Genomic DNA, 25,723 nt, shown 5'->3' with positions numbered 1-25,723 from the left:
CCTTAGTGCTCACAGGCTCACACTGGAGGGCTACAATCACTGACAACCGTGACATCCTTTTTTACTGATCTGGCAGGAAATCTTCCATTTCTCAGGTGGTAATTGTAACTTGAAGAACTTTTTCTTACCTTTTCACACTCAGTCAATTAGTCACTCACTTCCATCTCCTAAATATAGGCCCAATTAAATTCTTTTGGAAAATAAAAAGTTTTTATCCTCAATAAAATTAAAATAACTGTGACTTTCTCCTCTCACACTGCAGCTCCCTAGGAACCATGTAAAACAATGTCACTTCATCTTATGTGTCATGTCGGGTATCAGGTATAGAGTTTCATAAGAAAGTAAACAAGACAATAAGATTTAGGAATTATAAAATTCACATATTTAACAAAGAGGCTTTGGGTTATTTGGAAAGTTATTTACTCATACTTCTTCTTTTCTAATATGTGGTTGAGTTATTTTAAATTTTAGGGGGTTTCCTAACAGTCAGATGCATTCTCTTCTCTTTTGCAGTTCCCTTCAGATGGACTATTTCCTCCTTCAAACTCAATTGCCTCGCCCTTTCTTTTTTTTTTTCTTTTTTTTCTCGCCCTTTCATATAGCAAATGTCTACTCAAGTTATTGGTTTGGAAATTTATTCAACACTTCCTTGGAAGACTTTCCACTGAGTAGATATATCTCATTAAGTGCTCTCATAATATACTTATTCCACTGTTTTTTGCAATTTGTCACAATGAATCATTTATACCCTGTTAACTTTGCAGTTTCCTATTAAACTGCTCAGTGAGGCCTGGTGACTCAAAGGTATTATCTTCAAAAATATGTTCTAAATGGCAAGTGAGTAACCGTACAAATATTCAAGTACTTAGTTTTCAGTTTCTTGTTCCCAGAATGGAGAGAAGTTAAGCAATGTGAAACAGAGCTTTCATGATAAATGCGTCTAATGCAGAAATCCCATGACCTGGTTTAGTCACTGACCTTCTACTGCCTTAATGGAATTTCCAAATCAGACCATTTACTCTGTTGCTGGCAACTTACAACAAATTTACATGGTTTCTCACTCAAGGAGCTCATTTTCAATGTAGTTGAACCAACTACATGAGATACATTTAAATCTTTTATCGATGTTTCTGGCTTATGGTAAATGATGATAAACTGTAGCTTTATGTTACCATGTCATGATAATAATGGTAAAAGTAATGTTATTAGTTCTGTAAATTATTTGGGAATTCCAAGAATATGAAATTTACTAAGGTTTGTTCTATTTCTCTTTGACAGCAAAATGATAAAATGATGTAAAAAGGATAAACTTGAAAGTTCGTATGTACTTCTGTTTATAATAAAGCAAGTTGAGAGAGGCCAAGCTGATGCTGAGAAGAATTAGAAGAGCCAGATTCAAACAAACAAGTTTTTAAAAAGGCATTGGAAACTTTTCAAGGTAATTGGAGGAACAGTAAAGATTCAGAGAAGTGAATAAACATTTTGAGGTTCACTCTTCTCCTAGCAGTATCTTGGTGAAGGATCACCTGCTCAGAATCTGAACAGGGCCATGGCCAGCAGGCACTCTGCTAGGTGAGATAAAAATTTTTACCAATGCACTTGAAGGACCAAAATCCTGAAGTGAAAAGTGGGTCAAAGGAAGCTTGATGTTTTTCCTTTAAGCCATTTGCCAAATTATTAAACTTCACAAGGAAAGAGGCTAAAAAGAAAAATGTGACAAGCAGAGTGGCATTTTGACAGTCATGTAGTTTTGAGAAGAAAAAAAAAAAATTAGATTCACTCTCCAACAAGAAAAGGAACTTTAGTAATATTCCATGCTCTGAGATGGAATTTCTAGAGGGTTTAGCCAGAGGTGCTAAGATAAATAAGAAATAATGGAATGGTTGAAAAATGGTAGATAAAATCTTGCAGAAATTGCAATAGACTGAAGTCAACTCAGTCTTTATTGGATTAAGACAATATCAATGAATGTAATACTTAGCAGAGGATAATGTGAATACTTCCTGGAAGCAGGTTTCATATTTCATACATGTGTAGGTACACTGACAACATTCAAGCAAAATTTTTCTTATTGTACCAACAGGTAAAACAAACAGACAAATGAATAAATAAATAATAGACACATAGATGACTCAGATATTAGAATCACCAAACTCAAACTTTAAAATAACTATGATTAACACATTCTAGAAAATAGTTAACAAAAATGATGCATTTTACTAGAGAAGTGGAATCCCTAAATATAAATCAAATGGAAATTTTATAAACAAAAATTGCAATAAAAATTGATGGTTTAATAGATAGGTTTAAGAGCAGATTGATCTCAGCAGAAGACACAATTACAAAAATGTAAGGTAGGTCAGCAAAAATTCCACACTGAAGCACAGAGAAGCAATAAAGAAAATATTATTCAGATATAAGGGCAATAATAAAAAATCTTAATATAGATGCAATTGTATACTCAGAAGCAAAAAAATTGGAGGAAGGCAAAAGCAGTAATTTAAGAGATAGCAATCAATAATTTTTCAAAAGAGAAGAAAGATATCAAGCTATAAATTTAAGAAGCTTGGCAAATTAAAAACAAGATAGACTTTTGAAAATCATACCTAGGAAAACTATAGTAAAATTACTGCAAAATTAAAAGAAAAAAAGTAGGTATAGTAAGAATGACCAGTGCCTTCATAATGGAAACAATGAGGAAATGACTTTTTTTTTTTTTTTTAAAGTAGTGAAAGAACAACAGGGTTCTATCCCTGGGTCAGGAAGTTACCTTGGAGAAGAAAATGGCAACCCATTCCAGTATTCTTGCCTGGGAAATCCCATGGACAGAGGAAACTTGTGGGCTATTGTCCATGGGGTCACAAAGAGAGTCAGACACTACTTAGTGACTAAACAAAAACAACAAACAACAACAAAGTAAGATTATAAAACATGGTACTTGGCAAACTATAAGACACTGATGAAAGAAACTGAAGATGACACAAACAAATGGAAAGATATACTATGTGTATGAATGAAAAGAATTAGTATTGTTAAAATGACCATACTACCCAAGACGATCTACACATTCAATGCAATATCTATCAAAATATGAATGGCATTTTTTTCACACAGAACTAGAGTAGATAATTCTAAACTTTGTTCAGAAACACAGAGCCACCTGCTAAATAGTAAAAACAATCTTGAGCAAGAACAAGAGTATCACACTCTCTGTTTTCAAACTGTACTGCAAAACTACAGTAATCAAAACAGTATGACAATGCCACAAAAACAGACACATAGACCAGTGGAATAGAGTAAGATCTCAGTAATTAACCCATACTTATATGGACAATTAATATATAACAAATGAGGCTAGTATATACCATGATTATCTTCAACAAATGGTGTTGGGAAAACTGGACATTTATATGTGAGAACATCAAACTAGACTACTCTCTCACACCACACACAAGAACAAGTTTGAAATGGATTAAAAACTTAAGTGTAAGACCTGAAGTGATAAATCTAGAAGAAAGCATAGGCAGTATACATTTCGACACTGATCTTTATAATATTTTTTCATATGTATCCTCAGCAAGGGAAGCCAAAGCAAAAGTAAACAAACAGGACAACATCAAACTAAAGAGTTTTTGCAAGCAAAGGAAACTATCAACAAAATGAAAAAGGCACCTATTGATTGGGAAAAGATATTTGAAAAATATAAATAAGAAGGGATTAATATCCAAAATATACAGAAAAATGCAACATAAAAAAAACCATACAAATCATCAACAGGTACACTAAAAGATATAAGCAAGTCAAGCAAAGATTAGATATCACTTCACACCTCTCAGAAAGATAGCAAATAACAAGTGCTATCAAGGAGACTGAGAAAAGGGAAACTTCATGCACTATTTATGGGAATGTAAATTGGTGCAGCCACCATGAAAAACAGTATGGAGATTCCTCAAAAAATTTAAAATAGAGCTGTCATGTGATCCATCATTACTATTCCTGTGTACTTATCTGAAGGAAAAAAAAATACTAATTAGAAAAGATACATGCACCCCTATGTTAATTGAAGGATTATTTACAATAGCCAAGATATGGAAGCAAGCTAAGAGTATGGATAGATAAATGGGTAAAAAAGATGTGGTATATATAATACAATGGAGTATTACTCAGTCATAGAAAGGAATGAAATCTTGTCAATTATAATAAAATAGATGAACCTAGAGGGTATGATGATAAATGAAATTAGACAGAGACAGACAAATACTGGATGGCTTCCCTTTTATATAGAATCTAAAACAAGCATAACAAAACATAAACAGCTATAAATTATGTATAGTGTTACTGATATTGAGAAAAAAAAACACAGGTGTTTGCCAAAAAGGAATGGGGGGTGGGGTGCGCAGAAGGGAAGACATAGGGGAGAGAGATTGAGAGATAAAACCTCTAGTTACAAAATACATGAGTTACAGTAAGTCCGCTACATACAAAACTTCAAGTTGCAAACTTTCAAAGATGCAAACATGTGTTGACATGTCTAATCATGTAAATTAGTTCACATGTTTATCATATATTGTCACTCTTGGTCATATCTGACTCTTGTGACCCAATGGACAGTATCCAGCAAGGCTTCTGTATCCATGAAATTTTCCAGGCAAGAATAGTGGAATGGGCTGTTATTTCCTACTCCAGGGCATCTTCCTGACGTAGGGATCAAACCCGCATCTCTTGAGTCTCCTGCATTAGCTGGCAGATTCTTTACCACTGCATGCCTGGGAAGCCCACAAGGTACTGTACTGTAAGGTTAAAATTGTTTTCTGTATTTTTTCTTTATTTATTTTTGTGTGTGTGTGTGTGTGTACTATTTGTCTGAAAATTATTCTAAATCTATTACAGTACAATATAGTACTATAAAGCCAATTGTGCTGGTTGAGTACCTAAGCTATTTGACTTATGAACAAATTGGATGAACGTGCTCTCAAGTAGATCTTATAGGGGACTTACTACGTATATGTATGTATATATATATATATATATATATATATATATATATATATATATATATATACTTTTTTTGTGTGGCAAGTGACCTTATAAAAACGTGAGTCTTTGATCAATTTAACTTCGCTTGACATTTTTAGTTACTCAGGAAGTTCTGAATCAAATGGTTAACTGTGGTCTTAGTTCTCTCATGAAAACCCGAGGCAAAATGAATGACACGAATATTGTAGAGGAAGACTTTCTTCCAACTGTATGGATTGCAGATTGAGCTAAGTTGGGCTGTATGGAATAAAGGTGGGATTTGAGGTGATAAGGTAATGATGCTGATGGACTCTAGTTTCTACACAGGGAAAGTGGTTGATAGGTACAGAGCATTCAAAGGTGAGAGATGGAGTGCTGGAAGTCATATATATGCTTATAATTTGTGTAAAAACAGGCAGATACTGAAATTTTTCTCTAACAAGGAAGGAAAGGGGACTATGAAGAGAAAGAGGATATAATCAGGTTAAATTTATAACTGAGAATTTAATGATTAATTTCACTGAGAACAATACATACTGTAAAGTGTTACACAGATGCAACATGTTATTATTATGAAATAAGGTAGAAAATCTATCATGGAAGATTATAGGAGAGAAAACATCACAAGGTAAGTAAAGAACAGTTACAGAAAAAGAAAAGTGAGCAAGTCCAAGTAAAAACTTAGGAGAATGAAATATATTCCAGGTACTATAAAAAGAAAAAAAATTATTTGTGTGTGTGTGTGTATATGTATATATATATATATATACACACACACACATATATATATATATGTATGTATAATGTCAGATATATTTAAATGAGCTTGAAATTAAAAAAAGAAACTTGTATTTGAGATTTTCTATGATGATTTAATGAATGGAAAAAGTGATTTTTGCCTTTTGGGAAAATTTGAGGTGTCATAATTTAGGATGGAAAAATTTATTTTTCCTTGATAAAAGTATATAGAATGCAATTCAGATGAGGGGAAAAATTATTTCCCCTCATTTCATGTTAAATGATTTATTTCTTCATTCTTTTGGTATTTTGAGTAACTATAAAAGCTGCTTATATTTGCTAGATAATTCCAACATTTGTGTCACCTCATCACAGCTTCTGTTGATTTTCTTTCCCCATGCAAGTCCAAATTTTCATGGCTATTCATATGCTGAACAACTTTGGATTGTCTTTTGGACATTTTGCTGTGAGACTCTTGATTTTGTTTAAATGTATGCAGCATACTCAAATATTCTGCTTAAGCAGGCAGTCACTCTGGCTAGGTTCAGGCCTTCTGGGGACTCTGGTTCCAGTTCAGTTTTCAGAGCCTTTATAGTGTTTGGGGATATTTCTTGCAAGTGCATCAACCAATGACCAAAATGGAATTTAAGCAATGTTCTAATATGAAGAGTTCAGGTCTCAATGTCTTGGCACATTAGAGTAAAATGTGCAACTTCTGCATGTGTTAGCAGGGGGAGCACAGGAGCTTGTTAATAAGATTCAAAGGTCTCTTTACAAAGTTCCTCGCTTTTCATCATCTGCCCAATACTCAGTTGTTCCCAGAAACTTCTTTTTTTCCATCCTCCTGCTAGAAGTTTGTGATTGCATGGAAAAGTGTCTACCATGCACTTTTCAATTGTGGCTGCATCTGTAGGACCATATCGCAGGAAGGAAGAAAGAAAGGAGGGGAAAAAAGCAGAGGATTTGATCCAACCTTGCTGGAACTACAGCTCATCTATACAATAAGAAAAAATCTGAAAACCCAAAAATCAGTATCTCTTCTTAGATTGAACAGAGAACTAAGGTTACATGGAAAACCATTGCTGACAAATTGAAGAGAGACACTGGTGGGTACAGAGACCACAACTCACTGGAGCAGAAGCCTGGGAACTGGAAAGTATCAGCTTCCTTTTACAGCATATCTTCTCTAGCTGTGTGTTCTTACACAACTGGGTGTTCTATAACTCAATCCAATTCAGTTCTGACACTAACTGTAGTCTGTACCAAATCCCACAAATTAAAGACCAATGTCCCTAACAAGACTGCCAGCCACAAGTCAGGTCCACAGGCTACTCACACTTCTGCCTGGATGACTACAAATTTAAGGCTTCCCACAACCCCCTTAGGTTTGATCATTCATGGATACAACTCTCAGAACTTACTGAATGTACTAGACATGTGATAATAGTTTTATTATAAAGACTGCAACTCAGGAATAGCCAAATGAAAGAGGCACAAGGAGCAAGGTTTGAGATGGGGGTAATGATTTAATCACTTATGCCTATACAGTAATTCTTGGATAAAATGCCCTTTCTTGGCAGAATCCAGGTGCATGCCAGCATGGAGTTTTACCCAAGTGTTACTATATAGGCATAACTGAGGAAGTCATTGGTCACATGATTAAATGTAATGTTCAGTCTCCCTCTGTCTTTGAAGGTCACAGATCAGGAGGCTGAAAGACTCTACCCTCTAATCACATGGTAGTTGGTTTTCCTGGTGACCAGTCCCCATGCAAAAGCTATTTAAAACCTCCACAATGAGTAATCATATTAGCATAACAAAGATATTTCTCTATCACTCAAGAAATTATAATGCTGTTTGAAGTTCTTTGCCAGGAATAAGGGGTAAAGACCAAGTATATTTACTGCAACACAGGTTTTCAACCACAAATTATAGCCATACTAAACCACAAAACAAAACAAAAAATGAAGCACAGTTTGAAAAGTATCAGAACTTAGATATGGCAGCAATATTGGAATTATCAGACCTGAAATATTTTAAAAACTGTGACCAATATGCTAATGACTCCAATGCAAAAGAATAGGCACCATGCAAGGATAAATAGGTAATGTAAGGAAAGAAATAAAAATTATAAGAAAGAAAAAAAGAGAAAGGCCAGAAAATCAAAAATACTAACAAAAATGAAGAGTACCTTTCATGAACTCATTAATAGATGAGACATGGTTAAGGAGAGAATCTCTGAGTTTAGACTATAGTAAGAGAAACTTCCAAAACTGAAAAGTTAAAAGAAAGAGATTGAAAAAAAAGCCCCAAAATCCAAGAGCTGTGGGACAGCTACAAAAAGTGTACCATCTATAATGGAGCCATCAAAAGGAGAGGAAAGAAATAGAAGCAATATTTGAAATCAATAATGACTGAGAATTTCTCCAAATTAATTTGAACCATACATTCTGGAAGCTCTGAGAACACCAAGCAGGAAAATTGTTACAAAACAAAACAAAAACAAAAAGAAGAAAACACAAACCAAATACACCTAGGTATATTATAGTAAAACTGCAGAAAATCAAAGATTAAGAAAAATTTTTGAAAGAATACTAAAGGAAAAAGATGCATTACCATTTTTGTTTACCTAAGAAACAATGTAAATAAGAAGAGAGTGAAGAGAAATGTTGAAACTTTGAAAGAAAAAGAATCCACCAACCCAGAATTCTATATCCTGTGAAATCACCCTTCAAAATTAAGAAGAAATAAAGACTTTCCCAGACAAACAAACATTAAGGGAATTAGTAGTCAGGAGACCTGTCTTGAAAGAAATACTAAAAGAAGGAAGAAGGAAAGAGAGAACAAAAATGATACAGGTCAGAAACTCAGATATACTTACAGAATATTAAAGAAAGAATAATGAAGAGAAAATTAAAAATGTATCTTTTGTTCTTAATTGATCAAACTGATAAAAGCTTGTTCAAAATAATAGTAACTGTATTTCTTGTAGTTTATGCATCAGTGGAATGAATGACAGTTATTCTATAAGGGACAAGAATATAATTAGGATTATTTTGTTATTATAAGATATTATACCACTCTTGAGGTTTTATAATGTTACTTGAAAGCAGACTTGAATTAGCTGTAATTTTGTGTCACAAGTTCTAGGACAATCAATAAAAATATTTTTTGAAAGAGAAAGAAGTCCAGTGAATATAAGATAGGAGAGAAAATGAAATAATCTAAACTTCCCAACTAAAACCATGTAAGGCAGAAAAATGAAGACAAAAAATGAAAACAAAGAACAACAGCAACAAATAGAAAATTCTTACAGACATAGTCAATATTAATTCATCTGTATAAATAATCACCTTCATGTCAATGGTTAAATACACCAGCTAAAAGACAAAAATTGTCAGAGTGGAATAAAAATAAGATCCAATTATGTGTTGTCTATAAGAAATCCATTTTAAATATATAAAGACACATGTAGATTTAAAAATAAGATGAATGGATAAGAAAGCTCTGGTACATATACACAATGGAGTATTACTCGGCCATTAAAAAGAAAACATTTGAATCAGTTCTAATGAGGTGGATGAAACTGGAGCCTATTATACAGAGTGAAGTAAGCCAGAAGGAAAAACACCAATACAGTATAATAACGCATATATATGGAATTTAGAAAGATGGTAACAATAACCCTGTGTACGAGACAGCAAAAGAGACACGGATGTATAGAACAGTCTTATGGACTCTATGGGAGAGGGAGAGGGTGGGAAAATTTGGGAGAATGGCATTGAAACATGTAAAATATCATGTATGAAACGAGATGCCAGTCCAGGTTCGATGCACAATACTGGATGCTTGGGGCTAGTGCACTGGGATGACCCAGAGGGATGGTATGGGGAGGGAGGAGGGAGGAGGGTTCAGGATGGAGAACACATGTATACCTGTGATGGATTCATTTTGATATTTGGCAAAACTAATACAATTATGTAAAGTTTAAAAATAAAATAAAAAAAACATATATATAACCAAAAAAAAAATAAGAAAGGGATGGAGAAAGATATTCCATATGAATACTAATTAAAAGAAAGCTGGAGTAGCTATGCTATATTAATTTCATGCAGAGCAACTTCTAAACAAGAAAAATTATCAGGGATAAAGAGGGACATTATATAATTATAAAACAGTTAATTCCCCCAAAAGACCTAAGAATTCTTTACATATGTGCATCTAAGAACAGTGTCAAGATGTACAGCAAAAACTGACAGAACTGCTAGGAGAAACAGGTGAATTTGCTGTTATAGTAATCACTGAAGACTTCTATAACCCTCTGTTAGAAATGGACAGATTCAGCAGACAAAATCACAAGGAGGTAGTTGTATTAACAGCACCAACAACAAACTATATATAAAATAATTGACATTCATAGGCTACTTTATTTAACAACAACAGAATATACCTCTGTCTGAACTTCACGTTGAGCATCTGCCAAGTTAGACCGTATTCTGAGCTTCAAATCATACAGTGTATGCTCTCAGTCTAGTATCTGTCTGTGGCCTGGGGGTTGAGGACACCTACATTAAGGGATTGCAACTGAAACAACAAAGCAACCACTCCATGTCTATCAGAACAGCTGAAATCCAAATTACCAAATGTTGATGTAGAGCAACGAAAGTCTCATTCACGGCTGGTGAAGTGCACAGTTACCTTGGAAGATAGTTTGGTAATGTTTTACAAAACTAAACATATTAATCATATAACTGGAAAATCACGTTCCTCAGTATTTATCCAAATGAATTGAAAACCTACATCCACACAAAAATCTGAACATGAATGTATATAGTCACTATTCATGATTGCCAAACCTAGAAGCAATCAACATGTCCTTCAATAAATGAATTCATAAGCTAGTGCATCCATATTATAAAGTATGTTAAATGACAATAAGAAATAAACTGCTGCTGCTGCTGCTGCTGCTGCTGCTAAGTCGCTTGAGTCGTGTCCTACTCTGTGCGACCCCATAGACGGCAGTCCGCCAGGCTCCCTCGTCCCTGGGATTCTCCAGGCAAGAACACTGGAGTGGGTTGCCATTTCCTTCTCCAATGCATGAAAGTGAAAAGTGAAAGTGAAGTCATGCAGTCGTGTCCAACTCTTAGCGACCCCATGGACTGCAGCCTACCAGGCTCCTCAACCCATGGTATTTTCCAGGCAAGAGTACTGGAGTGGGTTGCCATTGCCTTCTCTGAAGAATAAACTATCAAGCTAAAAAAAGATATGAAGGAACTTTAAATATTAATATTTGTTGCTAAGGGAAAGATGGCCATTTGAAAAGTCGTATAGTATAACTCCAGCTATATGATAGTCTGGTAAAGGCAAAGGTGATGGTAAAAAGATTATTCCCTCATAGGCCAATGGTTTAAGAATCTGCCTCACAAAGTAGGGGCATTGGTTTGATTCCTGGTCTGGGAAGGTTCCATATGCTACAAGGCAATTAAGTCTATGCATCAGAACTACTGAGCCCACATGCAGCAACTACTGAAGCCTGCACACCTAGAGCCCATGGTCTACAAGAGAAGTCATTGCAATGAGAAGCCTGAACACCACAGCTATAGAGTCACTCTTGTTCTCCTGAAACTAGAGAAAGCCTGCACATAACAGCAAAGACCCAGGCAGCAAAAATGGATAAATAAATATTTTTTAAAAAGATTAGTGGTTACCAAGGTTTTGGGTTGGGAAGAGAGAGAGAAGAATGCATAAGTCCTGAGCACATAGATTTTGGGAGCAGTGGAAACATTCTGTTGTTCGGTCACTCAGTTATTTCTGACTCTTTGCAACCCCATGGACTGCAGCATGTCAGGCTTCCCTGTCCTTCACCATCTCCTGGCATTTGCTTAAACTCATGTCCATTGAGACGGTGATGCCATCCAACCAGCTCATCCTCCATCGTCCCCTTCTCCTCCTTCAATGAACTGACTTTTCATTTAAGGGTCTTTTCCGATGAATTGACTCATTGCATCAGATGGCAAAGTATTGGAGCTTTAGTTTCAGCATCAGTCCATCAGAATATTCAATGTTGATTTCTTTTAGGATTGACTGGTTTGATCTCCTTGCTCTCCAAGGGACTCTCAAGAGTATTCTCCAGCACCACAGTTCAAAAGCATCGATTCTTTGGTACTAGGCCTTTTTTTATTGTCCAGTTGTTACATCCATAAGTGACTACTGGAAAAAACCCATAGCTTTGACTATAAGGACTTTTGTAGGCTAAGTAATGTCTCACTTTTTTAACATGCTGTCTAGGTTTGCCATAGCTTTTCTTCTAAGAAGGAAGTGTTTTTTAATTTCATGGTTGCAGCCACCGTCCACAGTGATTTTAGAGCCCAAGAAAAGAAAGTCTGTCACTGTTTCCATTGTTTTCCCATCTATTTGCCATGAACTGATGGGACTGGATTCCATGATCATTTTCTGAATGTTGAGCTTTAAGCCAACTTTTTCACTCTCCTCTTTCACTTTCATCAAGAGGCTTTTTAGTTCCTCTTCACTTTCTGCCACAAGGGTAGTATCTCTATTGTGTGGATCAAAATAAACTGTGGAAAATTCTGAAAGAGATGGGAATACCAGACCACCTGACCTGCCTCTTGAGAAACCAATATGCAGGTCAGGAAGCAACAGTTAGAATGGGACACGGAACAACAGACTGGTTCCAAATAGGAAAAGGAGTACATCAAGGCTGTATATTGTCACCCTGTTTATTTAACTTATATGCAGAGTACATCATGAGAAACGCTGGGCTGGAAGAAGCACAAGCTGAAATCAAGATTGCCGGGAGAAATATCAATAACCTCAGATATGCAGATGACACCACCCTTATGGCAGAACGTGAATAAGAGCTAAAGAGCCTCTTGAAGAAAGTGAAAGAGGAGAGTGAAAAAGTTGGCTTAAAGCTCAACATTCAGAAAACGAAGATCATGGCATCTGGTCCTATCACTTCATGGGAAATAGATGGGGAAACAGTGGAAACAGTGTCAGACTTTATTTTTCTGGGCTCCAAAATCACTGCAGATGGTGATTGCAGCTATTTAATTAAAAGATGCTTACTCCTTGGAAGGAAAGTTATGGCCAATCTAGATAGCATATTAAAAAGCAGAGACATTACTTTGCCAACAAAGGTCCATCTAGTCAAGGCTATGGTTTTTCCAGTAGTCATGTATGGATGTGAGAGTTGGACTGTGAAGAAAGCTGAGCACTGAAGAATTGATGCTTTTGAATTGTGGTGTTGGAGAAGACTCCTGAGAGTCCCTTGGACTGCAAGGAGATCCAACCAGTCCATTCTAAAGGAGATCAGTCTTGGGTGTTCTTTGGAAGGAATGATGCTAAAGCTGAAACTCCAGTACTTTGGCCACCTCATGCGAAGAGCTGACTCATTGGAAAAGATTCTGATGTTGGGAGGAATCGGGGGCAGGAGGAGAAGGGGACGACAGAGGATGAGATGGCTGGATGGCATCACTGACTCTATGGACATGAGTTTGAGTGAACTCTGGGAGTTGGTGATGGACAGGGAGGCCTGGCGTGCTGCAATTCATGGGGTGGCAAAGAGTCAGACACAACTGAGTGACTGAACTGAACTGAATAAAAATAAAGCCTCCAAAAGCTGTTTTATGCTATTTTTATTACCATAAGCAATATCACCACCACCATTATCATTTTTAGTGGAAATATTATAAGGTTACATATTAAAAAAATAGAAGTAATATTTAACTCATCATGGTCATCCTCATGGTTAGCTATCAAAGATTTCTCAATATGATATTTGCTCAGAGTCACCTCTGGACAGAAATCTGGAGCAGAGTGATTACTCATTACTTTCTCTAGCAAAACTTGAATTTTTCAAAAACAAATATGAAAGGGAAAGGCGTGTGTGGATTTGGCCAATATGTTTGTCATTTGTTATCTGTAGTATTCTCTACTCTGTCAGAGACAGAGTTAAAGACTTTATTTTACTTCAACAATATACATGCAGTGTGAATAAGATCAGATCAGATGGTACTTTTAATATTTCACAAGACTGTTAGACTACTGTAAAGGCCTTGTGTTACTGAACTGAACTTGGGTCTACTTATGTGATACACAGCAAAACCAACCTACTGACACCAGCTTGTAGTGAAGGCAAGTAGTGTAGACTACAAAACATCGAGCAAGGAGAATGAGAAGGTTATGCTCAAACTTGAACTTCCTGACCCCTTTCAGAGAAGACACAGAGAAGACACTTTCAGAGAAGACACTTTCAGAGAAGATACTTTCAGAGAAGACACTTTCAGAGAAGACACAGAAAGAGGGTGCAGGGTACATGATCAGCTCGTACACAGTACTCTCATTGGCTGATAGTAAGTTACCTGGATACTGTTTCAGGAACCGCAAACAAAGCTAGTGGATGTGAGCTATTTCAAATCCTAAAAGACGATGCTGTGAAAGTGCTTCACTCAATATGCCAGCAAATTTGGAAACCTCAGCAGTGGCCATAGGACTGGAAAGGTCCTTTTTCATTCTAATCCCAGAGAAAGGCAATGCCAAAGAATACTCAAACTACCGCACAATTGCACTCATCTCACACGCTAGTAAAGTGATGCTCAAAATTCTCCAAGCTAGGCTTCAGCAATATGTGAACCGTGAAATTCCAGATGTTCAAGCTGGTTTAGAAAAGGCAGAGGAACCAGACATCAAATTGCCAACATCTCCTGAGTCATTGAAAAAGCAAGAGAGTTCCAAAAAAAACATCCATTTCTGCTTTATTGACTATGCCAAAGCCTTTGACTGTGTGGAGCACAATAAATTGTGGAGAATTCTGCAAGAGATGGGAATACCAGACCACCTGACCTGCCTCTTGAGAAACCTATATGCAGGTCAGGAAGCAACAGTTAGAACTGGACATGGAACAACAGACTGGTTCCAAATAGGAAAAGGAGTACATCAACGCTGTATGTTGTCACCCAGATTATTTAACTTATATGCAGAGTACATCATGAGAAACGCTGGGATGGATGAAGCACAAGCTAAATCAATATTGCTGGGAGAAATATCAATAACCTCATATATGCAGATGACACCACCCTTATGGTAGAAAGGGAAGAAGAACTAAAGAACCTCTTGATGAAAGTGAAAGATTAGAGTGAAAAAGTTGGCTTAAAGCTCAACATTCAGAAAACTAATATCATGGTATCTGGTCCCATCACTTCATGGCAAATAGATGGGGAAACAGTGGAAAAAGTGGCTGACTTTATTTTCCTGGGCTCCAAAATCACTGCAAATTGTGACTGCAGCCATGAAATTAAAAGACGCTTGCTCCTAGAAGGAAAGTTATGACCAACCTAGACAGCATATTAAAAAGCAGAGACGTTACTTTGCCAACAAAGTTCCGTCTAAGGCTATGGTTTTTCCAGTAGTCATGTATGGATGTGAGAGTTGGACTATAAGGAAAGCTGAGCCCAGAAGAATTGATGCTTTTGAACTGTGGTGTTGGAGAAGACTCTTGAGAGTCCCTTGGACAGCAAGGAAATCAAGCCAGTCAATCCTAAAGGAAATCAGTCCTGAATATTCATTGGAAGAACTGATGTTGAAGCTGAAACTCTAACATTTTGACCCCCTGAAAGAAGAACTGACTCATTTGAAAAGACCCCGATTCTGGGCAAGATCGAAGGCAGGAGGAGAAGGGGATGACAGAGGATGAGATGGTTGGATGGCAGCACCGACTCAATGGACATGAGTTTGAGTAAACTCTGGGAGTTGGTGATGGACAGAGAGGCCTAGCGTGCTGCAGTCCATGGGGTCACAAAGATTTGGACACAACTGAGCAACTGAACTGAACTGAAGGGCCCTGGACTGGACACTGGTAGGTTTTGAAAACTAGATCTTATCATTAGTTCTTTGACGTTGGACAGATGGCAAGTTTTAATAATTAGAACTTACACACCATGGTATCTGCACTGCCTAACACATGGTGGATGCTTGTGTGTGTGCATGCTATGTCGCTTTCATGTACAACTGTCTGCGACCCTATGGACTGTAGCCCACCAGGTTTCTTTGTCCATGGTATTCCCCTGGCAGGAGTACTGGAATGGGTTGCTATGCCCTTCTCCAGGGGATCTTCCTGACCCAGGGATTGAACTGTATCTCTTTTCTACCTGCCATTGGCAGACAGGTTTTTTATCACTAGCACCACCTGGGAAGCCTGATACTTGATGAGTACTTGAAATTAACCTTTATTTCTTCCTTTACAATACTGAGATAGTAATATTTAGTATGTCTAATTCTTAAAGTGTTGTAAGAATCAAATACATTATTAACAAGTCAGTTGTTGAAAAGGGATCATTACTATAGAAAAGTATTATATTTCTTTTTTTTTAAGTCTCTATTATTTTTATTTTTTTAAATTTTATTTTATTTAACTTTACAATATTGTATTGGTTTTGCCATATATAAAAATGAATCTGACACAGGTATACATGTGTTCCCCATCCTGAACCCTCCTCCCTCCTCCCTCCCCATACCATCCCTCTGGGTCGTCCCAGTGTACCAGCCCCAAGCATCCAGTTTCGTGCATCGAACCTGGACTGGCGACTCATTTCATATATGATATTATACATATTTCAATACCATTCTCCCAAATCTTCCCACCCTCTCCCTCTCCCACAGGGTCCACACAATAGAGTATTACTCAGCCATTAAAAAGAATACATTTGAATCAGTTCTAATGAGGTGGATCAGAGTGGAGTCTATCATACAGAGTGAAGTAAGCCAGAAAGAAAAACACCAATACAGTATACTAACACATATATGTGGAATTTAGAAAGATGGTAACAATAACCCTGTATAGGAGACAGCAAAAGAGACACTGATGTATAGAAAAGAAAAGTATTATATTTCTTAAGAACTAGCATGTCTCAATAATTAGCAAACCATATCAGACTATCACTATTTTAACCAGCAAAAGGCGAAACTTAGAGTCTAAATACTGACCCAAATGTTTGTGTCAGGCTGTTGAAATTCAGCTGAAACCACTGAATTTTCAGGACTAGAAATATAGGAAACTAAGAAGACTATAATGAAACATAGAAAAGAAGAAGCTATTGAGATCATCAGTTTTTAAAGGAAAAAGCTTAGAAAAAGCTGCTGAGGTCTTCAGTTATTTAAGGAAATAGAATACTGCTGAAACTTTGGACAGAAAACAAGTGTCTGAAGATAATTTCCATGAGTGTTTTGGATGTAGTTGAAAAAACACTATGGTTACAGATGTAAGACAGATTTGATTCACTGTCCCTATGGTTGATTTATTATATCCCCAGCTTATTAAAGCCCATCAACTAGTTAGTGGTAAATGTATAAGCCAGGAGAAAATCTAAGTCTATGAACATAAAAAATTACCTGCAACATAGCAAGATTTCTTCACTCTTCTCTTTTCCAGAGTAAAGAAGATAGTTATAGACCTGTCTCTATAGTTTCATCAAGTTGGGTAGGAATCTTAGTTTTAGTTTTTATGACACTTTGGGGAATTCAGTTTCTTTTTGATTATGAAGAAGATAATAATACATATCTTACAGGATAGTCGCTAATATTAAAGAGATGATTTGTGTATCTTGTTTAATAAACTTAAAAATTTTTATTTTTGGCTGCATTGGATCTTAATTGCAGCATGTGCGATTTTCGCTGTGGACACAGACTTCTTCCTGCTTGTGGTGTGTGGGCTCCAGAGCACATGGGCTCTGTGGTTTGCAGCACACAGGCTCTCTAGTTGAGGTGTGCAGATTCAGTAGATGCAGAGTGTGAGCATAATTGGCCTGAGGCACATGGGATCTTCATTCCCTAGGCAGCGATTGAACCTGCATCTCTTGCATTGCCAGATGAACTCTTAACCGTTGGACCACCAGTGAAGTCCCATGTCTAATGTATCTTATATTTAAAGGCTGGATTAATGTTTGCTTATCTTCCCATCTCTATTCTCTCCAGTCTCGAGAAAGTATCCAGTGGCCAACCAATTGATTCTGCTTCTTCCATTGCAGTTTTCCAATAAAAGGAGGGGCAAATGTGTCTGTTTGAATGACAATGGGGCCACTAGTGCTAGGCACTACTAGGAGGAAGTAGATTTGTTAAAAAACCAAATGCATATGCCCAGATGAGGAAGTAAAGCTCTCTAACTGATTTTCACATGCACAAGTAAGACACAGAGTAAATTGCTAATTTCTTTTTAAAAACATTTACTTACTTTAAATTGAAGAATAATTGCTTTACAGAACTGTATTGGTTTCTGCCAAATATCAACATGAATCAACTTTAGGTATACATATGTCCCCTCCCTCTTGAATCTCCCTCCCACCTCCCTCCCCATCCCACTCCTTTAGGTTGTTACAGAGCTTTGGTTTGAATTCCCTGAGTCATACAGCAAATTCCCATTGGCTATCTATTTTACATATGGTAATGTACACTTCCATGTTACTCTCTCCATACATCCCACCCTCTCTTTCCTCTCCCAACCACCATGTCCATAGTCTGTTCTCTGTGTCTGTCTCTATTGCTGCCCTGCAAACAATTTCATCAACACCATCTTTCTAGATTCCATATATATGTATTAATATATGGTATTTGTTTTTCTCTTTCTGACTTACTTCACTCTGTATAATAGGCTCTAGGTCCATCCACCTCATTAGAACTGACTCAAATGCATTCCTTTTTATGGCTGAGTAATATTCCATTATATATATGCTTCTTTATCCATTTGTCTGTCTGGAAACTATAAACAAGGCGAAAAGACAAGCCTCAGAACAGGAAAACATAATAGCAAATGAAAGAAACCAGCTAGAGGCCAGAATTGAAGAAGTAGCACCTTTGAGCCCCATGGAAGAACACAGAACCAGACACCTCAAAGTCCCCAAACTCCCCCTCCAAACAATAGACTTTTGGGGACAGGCTTCTAATGTGCTTACTTGGACAATATTCAGATCTTTCCAGTGTGTTGGTCAAGATTTCCAGAACTCTTTTTAGTTAAGAAACAACTTCATGAAACTCCTGACCAAAAGTCCAGTGGAGTAATTAATACCTTGGTTCAATCCCTTGGAAGATTCCCTGGAGAAAGGAATGGCAACCCACTTCAGTATTCTTGTCTGGAAAATCCCATTAACAGAGGAGCCTGGCAGGCTACAGTCCATCAGATCACAGAGTCAGACATGACTGATTGACTGACATTTCATTTTCATTTTCATTTAAGGCTAAATTAACTGATGAGGGATATTTTACTGTGGTTGTTTGGAATAATGTTGATGGTTTTTAATGCTTACTGTTTTTGTATCTATAAAGAAGCCTAGTTCTTTATTTTTTTATTTTTCTTTTTTTTTGGGGGGTCTCTGTCACAGTTTTTTTTTCTTTTTTTAAATTTATTTTAATTGGAGGCTAATTACTTTACAATATTGTATTGGTTTTGCCATACACCAACATGAATCTATTAAATTGTTAAGAGTTACAGGGAATGAAAAAAGAAGCTTTTTCTGTTTTCATTCCCTGTAACTCTTAACAATCTAATAGATTCTTTGGTAAACTGAAAATGAAACATTTCAAAATGATTTTTCGATTTTTACTGTCTGCCCTTGTCCACCCCAACCTCAGAAATGTTTTGTCTTTACTTCTCATGGAAATACAGTCATCACAAAGTTTCAAAGAAAAGAAAACCCAGAAGCAATACCACATTCTTAGAGAATTCATCTTTTTTTTTTTTTTAATTAATCTTTGAGAAGAACAAAGCAAAAAGCATCATCTCCATCCTCTGAAATACTACTCATGAATGAAGAGCCATATGAATTCTCTTTCAGTCTGTAGAAGCTGTGGATGACTTGGAAACAAATTATCCTGAAAGGTTACCCAACACAGATGTCTACCTTGGCTACGGGATAACAAATCATGAAAGGTGCCCAGTGTCCACAGTGACAAGTGCTACTTCTGTTTCTGATTGCCCAGAAATGACTGATACACTTTTAGCATTGCATGCTGAAATCTGGAATAAGCTCTTAACCAGGCTTTAAGAGGTAGCTAAAAATAAGCTAAGTGCAAAGCCTAAATGAGGCTGAAAACATTCTCTGAAGCCACAAGGTATTCCCCTTGTATCTTTGTAACATATACGTCAAAATGATCTGACTCAGCCCTTGGCAATTACACAGGAGAGTCCTCACAAAACTCCATGGGAAAAAAACCCAAGAAACTAGAAATATAGGTAGAAAAAGCACACATGTCATGATATGACAAGATGGCCATTGGCTGTGTAAGAAAATAGAAGTTATTGAAACCAAACCAAGAGAATGATAAAATGAATTGTTTCTTTTCAATTAACACAGAAGATAAAATGACAAATGGAGTGAGGAGAACAGAAACCAGTGTAGGGATGTTGGCAAAAATAACCATGTGGTCATGAAGTTGACAGCCTACCAAGCTATCAGACATGTAAAACTGATGTTTCAATTGTTACAAGGAAAATATTCTAGCAGCTTCATTAGTACTGGATTAAAAAATGGAATCAACTCCAAGTAGAAAGGACATAAGGCAAGATGCACTGTATAATAACAATTTTTTGACTCCTTTAAATTGAATTGATAAAAATATCAGCTCCTTCTTATATGAAAAAGCATTCATTTTATAGACAAGACTACAAACCCAAGTAAGATGTTCAAATGAAATTATAAGAGAGTATACATCCAGATTCAGAATGGCTACTCATTTAAACAGAAATCTCACATTGTCATGGGGTCTCAGGAGCACATGCTATGAGCATGACTAATGGCAAAGTGGCTAATTTCTGAAATCAACTTCCAGGTCACTTAGAGATGCTGGTTCAAAAGTCCATTTGTGCCAAATTTGGAAGACACAAAAACAATGTTTAAACAATATTTTGGAACTAATACTTTGGATCAAAGTTTTCAAATTACCAGGACAAATCAAGTTTGTTTTTTTCTTTTTCTTGTGGAAGCAGAAAAGACAATGTGACATCCACAGCTGCTTGAGGTGCCAATACTCCTCCTCAGTTCAGTTCAGTCACTTAGTCGTGTCCGACTCTTTGTGACCCCATGAATCGCAACACACCAGGACTCCCTGTCCATCACCAACTCCCGGAGTTCACTCAGACTCACGTCCATCGAGTCAGTGATGCCATTCAGCCATCTCATCCTCTGTCGTCCCCTTCTCCTCCTGCCCCCAATCTCTCCCAGCATCAGAGTCTTTTCCAGTGAGTCAACTCTTCGCATGAGGTGGCCAAAGTACTGGAGTTTCAGCTTTAGCGTCATTCCTTCCAAAGAAATCCCAGGGCCGATCTCCTTTAGAATGGACTGGTTGGATCTCCTTGCAGTTCAAGGGACTCTCTAGAGTCTTCTCCAACACCACAGTTGAAAAGCATCAATTCTTCGACACTCAGCCTTCTTCACAGTCCAACTCTCACATCCATACATGACCACAGGAAAAACCATAGCCTTAACTAGACGGACCTTTGTTGGCAAAGTAATGTCTCTGCTTTTGAATATGCTTTCTAGGTTGGTCATATCTTTCCTTCCAAGGAGTAAGTGTCTTTAGTTTCATGGCTGCAGTCACCATCTGCAGTGATTTTGGAGCCCCCCAAAATACAGTGTGACACTTTCCACTGTTTCCCCATCTATTTCCCATGAAGTGATGGGACCGGATGCCATGATCTTCGTTTTCTGAATGTTAAGCATTAAGCCAACTTTTGCACTCTCCACTTTCACTTTCATCAAGAGGCTTTTGAGTTCCTCTTCACTTTCTGCCATAAGGGTGGTGTCATCTGCATATCTGAGGTTATTGATATTTCTCCCGGCAATCTTGATTCCAGCTTGTGTTTCTTCCAGTCCAGCGTTTCTCATGATATACTCTGCATATAAGTTAAATAAGCAGGGGGGCTATATACAGCCTTGATGTACTCCTTTTCCTATTTGGAACCAGTCTGTTGTTCAATGTCCAGTTCTAACTGTTGCTTCCTGACCTGCATACAGATTTCTCAAGAGGCATATCAGGTGGTCTGGTATGCCCATCTCTTTCAGAATTTTCCACAGTTTATTGTGATCCACACAGTCAAAGGCTTTGGCATAGTCAATAAAGCAGAAATACATGTTTTTCTGGAACTCTCTTGCTTTTTGCATGATCCAGCAGATGTTGGCAATTTGATCTCTTGTTCCTCTGCCTTTTCTAAAACCAGCTTGAACATCTGGAAGTTCATGGTTCACATATTGCTGAAGCCTGGCTTGAAGAATTTTGAGCATTACTTTACTAGCATGTGAGATAAGTGCAATTGTGCAGTAGTTTGAGCATTCTTTGGCATTGCCTTTCTTTGGGATTGGAATGAAAACTGATCTTTTCCAGTCCTGTGGCCACTGCTGAGTTTTCCAAATTTCCTGGCATATTGAGTGAAGCACTTTCACAGCATCATCTTTTAGGATTTGAAATAGCTCAACTGGAATTCCGTCCCCTCCAATAGCTTTGTTTGTAGTGATGGTTTCTAAGGCCCACTTGACTTCACATTCCAGGATGTCTGGCTCTAGCTCAGTGATCACACCATCATGATTATCTGGGTCGTGAAGATGTTTTTTGTACAGTTCTTCTGTGTATTCTTGCCACGTCTTCTTAATACCCTACTTAAAATGAATAAAATACAGTAGTGGGAAGGAATATGTTGTTTTCCCCAGTGTAAACTCTTTCTCTCTCATTAATACATTGAACAACTAATTTTCCTCCCCATTCTCATATTAAAAATAAATAAAACAGGAAAAAGCAAAATTAGTGATGGCATCAGTTGGAAACCTGTAGACATCAATATTCCTCCAATAACTCTAAAAACTGTTCTTCCATGACCATTCTTGAGTTTCTTTGCTTTCAATTTTTACCCTTACTGTAGTGGAAAGGTCACAGTCTTTCTGTGACAAATTTCTTTTACATTTCAAAAATCTGACCTAATACATATTCAAATGTATTTTTGTTTTTTGTTTTTTTCTTATTACAGTTCATTCTAAAGAAACCCATCCTGTCAAATCAAAAAAAGTTACTTTCCCTCAATTGTATTTCTTTTTTTTTTTCAATTTTAATTTAAAAAAAATATACATGTAAAAAATTATACATGTGCAATATACATATATTGCAAGTAAGAATATTAAATATATCTTGTCAAATAAAAAAAAAAAAGAAAAAAAAAGAAAGAAAAAAAAAGTTACTTTCCTTTAAATAAAATATATAAATCAATGATTAAGACACATGCCTTCTGAAGTACAAGAGAACTGTTAAATATTTCACAAGCCCACATCATGCTACTGGAGACTATTGACAAAATTCCATGAACTTGATCTATCTCTTTATTGAAGTCTTCTTATACATTTTTATTGCTGTTGTTGTTAAGTTGCTCAGTAATGTCTGACTCTTTGTGACCCCACGGACTACAGCCCACCAGGTTCTTCTCTCCATAGGATTTCCCAGGCAAGGATACCAAAGTAGGTTTCCACTTCCTTCTCCAGGGGATCTTCTTGACCCAAGCATCGAAGCTGCGACTCCTGAATTGGCAGGCAGATTCTTTACTACTGAGCTACGAGGAAAGCCCCATCTTTTATTATCATTTTGTAATTATTAGGACTCACATCTTATATACATATTGTTAGATTTATACTTGATTTTCTTTTGAATAATCATACGTAGTATTCCTGCCAGGAATCCTGCATAAGCCTCTACACCAGCCTCATCTACTAGGGGTCAAACATTAGAAGCAAGAAAAGTACAGTCTCACGGCCTTTGAAACTGAGTCCTCAAACACAGGTCAAATATGGAATTTTTCATGAAAAAAATTATGTTACTCTAACATTCAATATTTAAGGGAAAAAATAAATGCACAGGAAAGGAGGATAGTCTAGTGAGAAAGTAAGAAAAGATAGAAAATTTATTTGGTAGTCTATCAGTGTTTTCTAGGGAAGAGGGAGTTTTGACAAAAGACATACATTATTCCAGTCTCATTGGAAACTGTCTCTGTACACATTGGCTGAGAGACTTTTAGTAAGTTAGATGTCCTGTACACAGTCTTTTATATCTTCCAATCAGATAGTCAGATTCTTGATGTGGGTATCCAGTTCACCTGGAGCTAGCTTTCTCTTATTGTGAGAAGGACAAAAGCTGCCTTTGAAATGTATGAAATGCTGCCCCCAGCTGACAGGAATAGCTAGACCTTGACATTGCTAGGAGATGACGTGGCAGTCACAGTCAGGCCTGGATATTTTTCTGTTGGAGAGGTGGGAACATCACAGGACACCAACCTCATCAAAGCCACTCTGTGACCATAAGAAAGTGAAAGAAAATCTCCAAAACAGTGACAAAAAAGCCAAGGCCATCTTATAATTTTCTAAATGGACACAACATTATCTGATTTTTAATTTCTAAGTTTCATCATTCTACAGTGGGGGGGGGGGAATTGTTATTTCAAGAATTAATGCTTTTGAACTTTGGTGTTGGAGAAGACTCTTGGACGGCAAGGAGATCAAACCAGTCAATCCTGAAGGAAATTGATCCTGGATATTCTTTGGAAGGACTGATGCTGAAACTGAAGCTCCAATACTTTGGCCACCTGGGGCAAAGAGCCAACTCATCAGTAAAGGCCCTGATGTTAGGGAAAGATTGAAAGCAGAAGGAAAGGGGGATGACAGATGATCAGATGGTGGGATGGCATCAGCAACTCAATGGACATGAGTTTGAGCAAACTCCAGGAGATGATGAAGGAGAGGGAAGCCTGACATGTTGCAGTCCATGGGGTCTCAAAGAGTTGGACATGACTGAGTGTCTGAACAGAAACAATAATTTTATTGTTCAAACTTCTGTGCAGTTTGAATCATGTCTTATTGACCTAACCTAAATCCAGCTCATTTATAATTTAGTTTCAGTTTAGTTTAAAACTTTAATATCATCCCTCCCAGATTCCTTACCTTGGTCCTCTGCCTTTCATCTCCCAACATGCTCTATAGCTGGTAGGAGGGGGAAGGTAAAATCTTTTTCAGTTTTCTTTGACTTGGCCCTTTTGAATTCAGTTAGTTATTGGGCATAACTTATTGCTTTTTACAAAAGAAAAAAAACATTGTCTATGTAGGTTTCATGCTAGCAACTCTTTAAGAGCTAATGAGAGATGTGGCCACTGAAGTTTATTTTCAGCTTTCTACCTTCATTTCCTCCTAACTTCCCCTTCCCTCATATGCCATCCAATGAGAAGACCTGCCCCTCAGGTTTATAAACGTATCTGAGTGGTAGGAGCAGAGCCACTATCTCCAGTGATAGTGGAGATCATATTCTATCAATTGAATTTCCCATAGTTTACTTCATCATTCTCTTATTGTTGAATACAGAGTATTTCCATGTGTTTATTTTTATAATTATTGAGACAATAAATATACCTGTGCAAATTGTTTTTATATTTATGATTTCTTAAAGTCATAGATTCCTGGGCTTCCTTGGCGGTCAAGTGGTTAAGAATCTGTCTGGCAATGCAGGGGACACTGGTTTGATCCCTGGTACAGGGTGATCCCACATGCTGTGGGGCAAATAACCCCATGTGCCACAACTACTGAGTCAGCACTGTAGAGCCCTTGAGCTGCAATGACTGAGCCCACGTGTCACAACTAAAGAAAGTCTGAGTGCAGTAACAAAGGCCCACCACAGCCAATAAACAAATAAATCTTTAAAAAGAAACACATTCCTAAGAGTATAACTTCTTGGCCAAATTATTTAAACATTTAAAATCCTAAGTAACTAATAGTTATTACTTAAACAATAAGTAATGATTTGTTATCATTTTAGTTATTGCCAAATTATTTTTAAAACAACTTACATGACCACAAACTATTTCAGAACAGTTAAAGGATGCAATTTAGCATCATTTATATGTTAATTTGATAGAACGTTGTAGATGTAACTTCACTGAGAG

General features: G+C 36.9%; 2 protein-coding genes across 4 annotated transcripts in view; both read left to right on the top strand.

Moving 5' to 3' along the window:
• Positions 1–1,378, top strand: part of LOC133248155 (C-type lectin domain family 2 member D11-like) — a 40,736-nt gene extending 39,358 nt beyond the window's left edge. For 2 of the 3 annotated variants that reach the window (XR_009736628.1, XM_061417947.1), the window contains one exon: positions 514–617. The gene's annotated coding sequence lies outside the window, so the exon portion shown is untranslated. Of the gene's footprint in view, positions 1–513; positions 618–1,278 lie in introns of those variants that run through there. The other variant, XM_061417946.1, reaches the window with a different exon arrangement.
• The window catches only part of LOC133248154 (killer cell lectin-like receptor subfamily F member 1), a 75,470-nt gene continuing 51,094 nt past the window's right edge, over positions 1,348–25,723 (top strand). Inside the window, exon 1 of the mRNA XM_061417943.1 lies at positions 1,348–1,438. The gene's annotated coding sequence lies outside the window, so the exon portion shown is untranslated. The remainder of the gene's footprint in view (positions 1,439–25,723) is intronic.

This window comes from Bos javanicus, chromosome 5 (assembly GCF_032452875.1).
Source record: "Bos javanicus breed banteng chromosome 5, ARS-OSU_banteng_1.0, whole genome shotgun sequence".
NCBI classification, from domain to species: Eukaryota; Metazoa; Chordata; class Mammalia; order Artiodactyla; family Bovidae; genus Bos; species Bos javanicus.
Note: the sequence above shows the minus strand (reverse complement) of the source record. Positions and strands in the feature narration are given on the sequence as shown.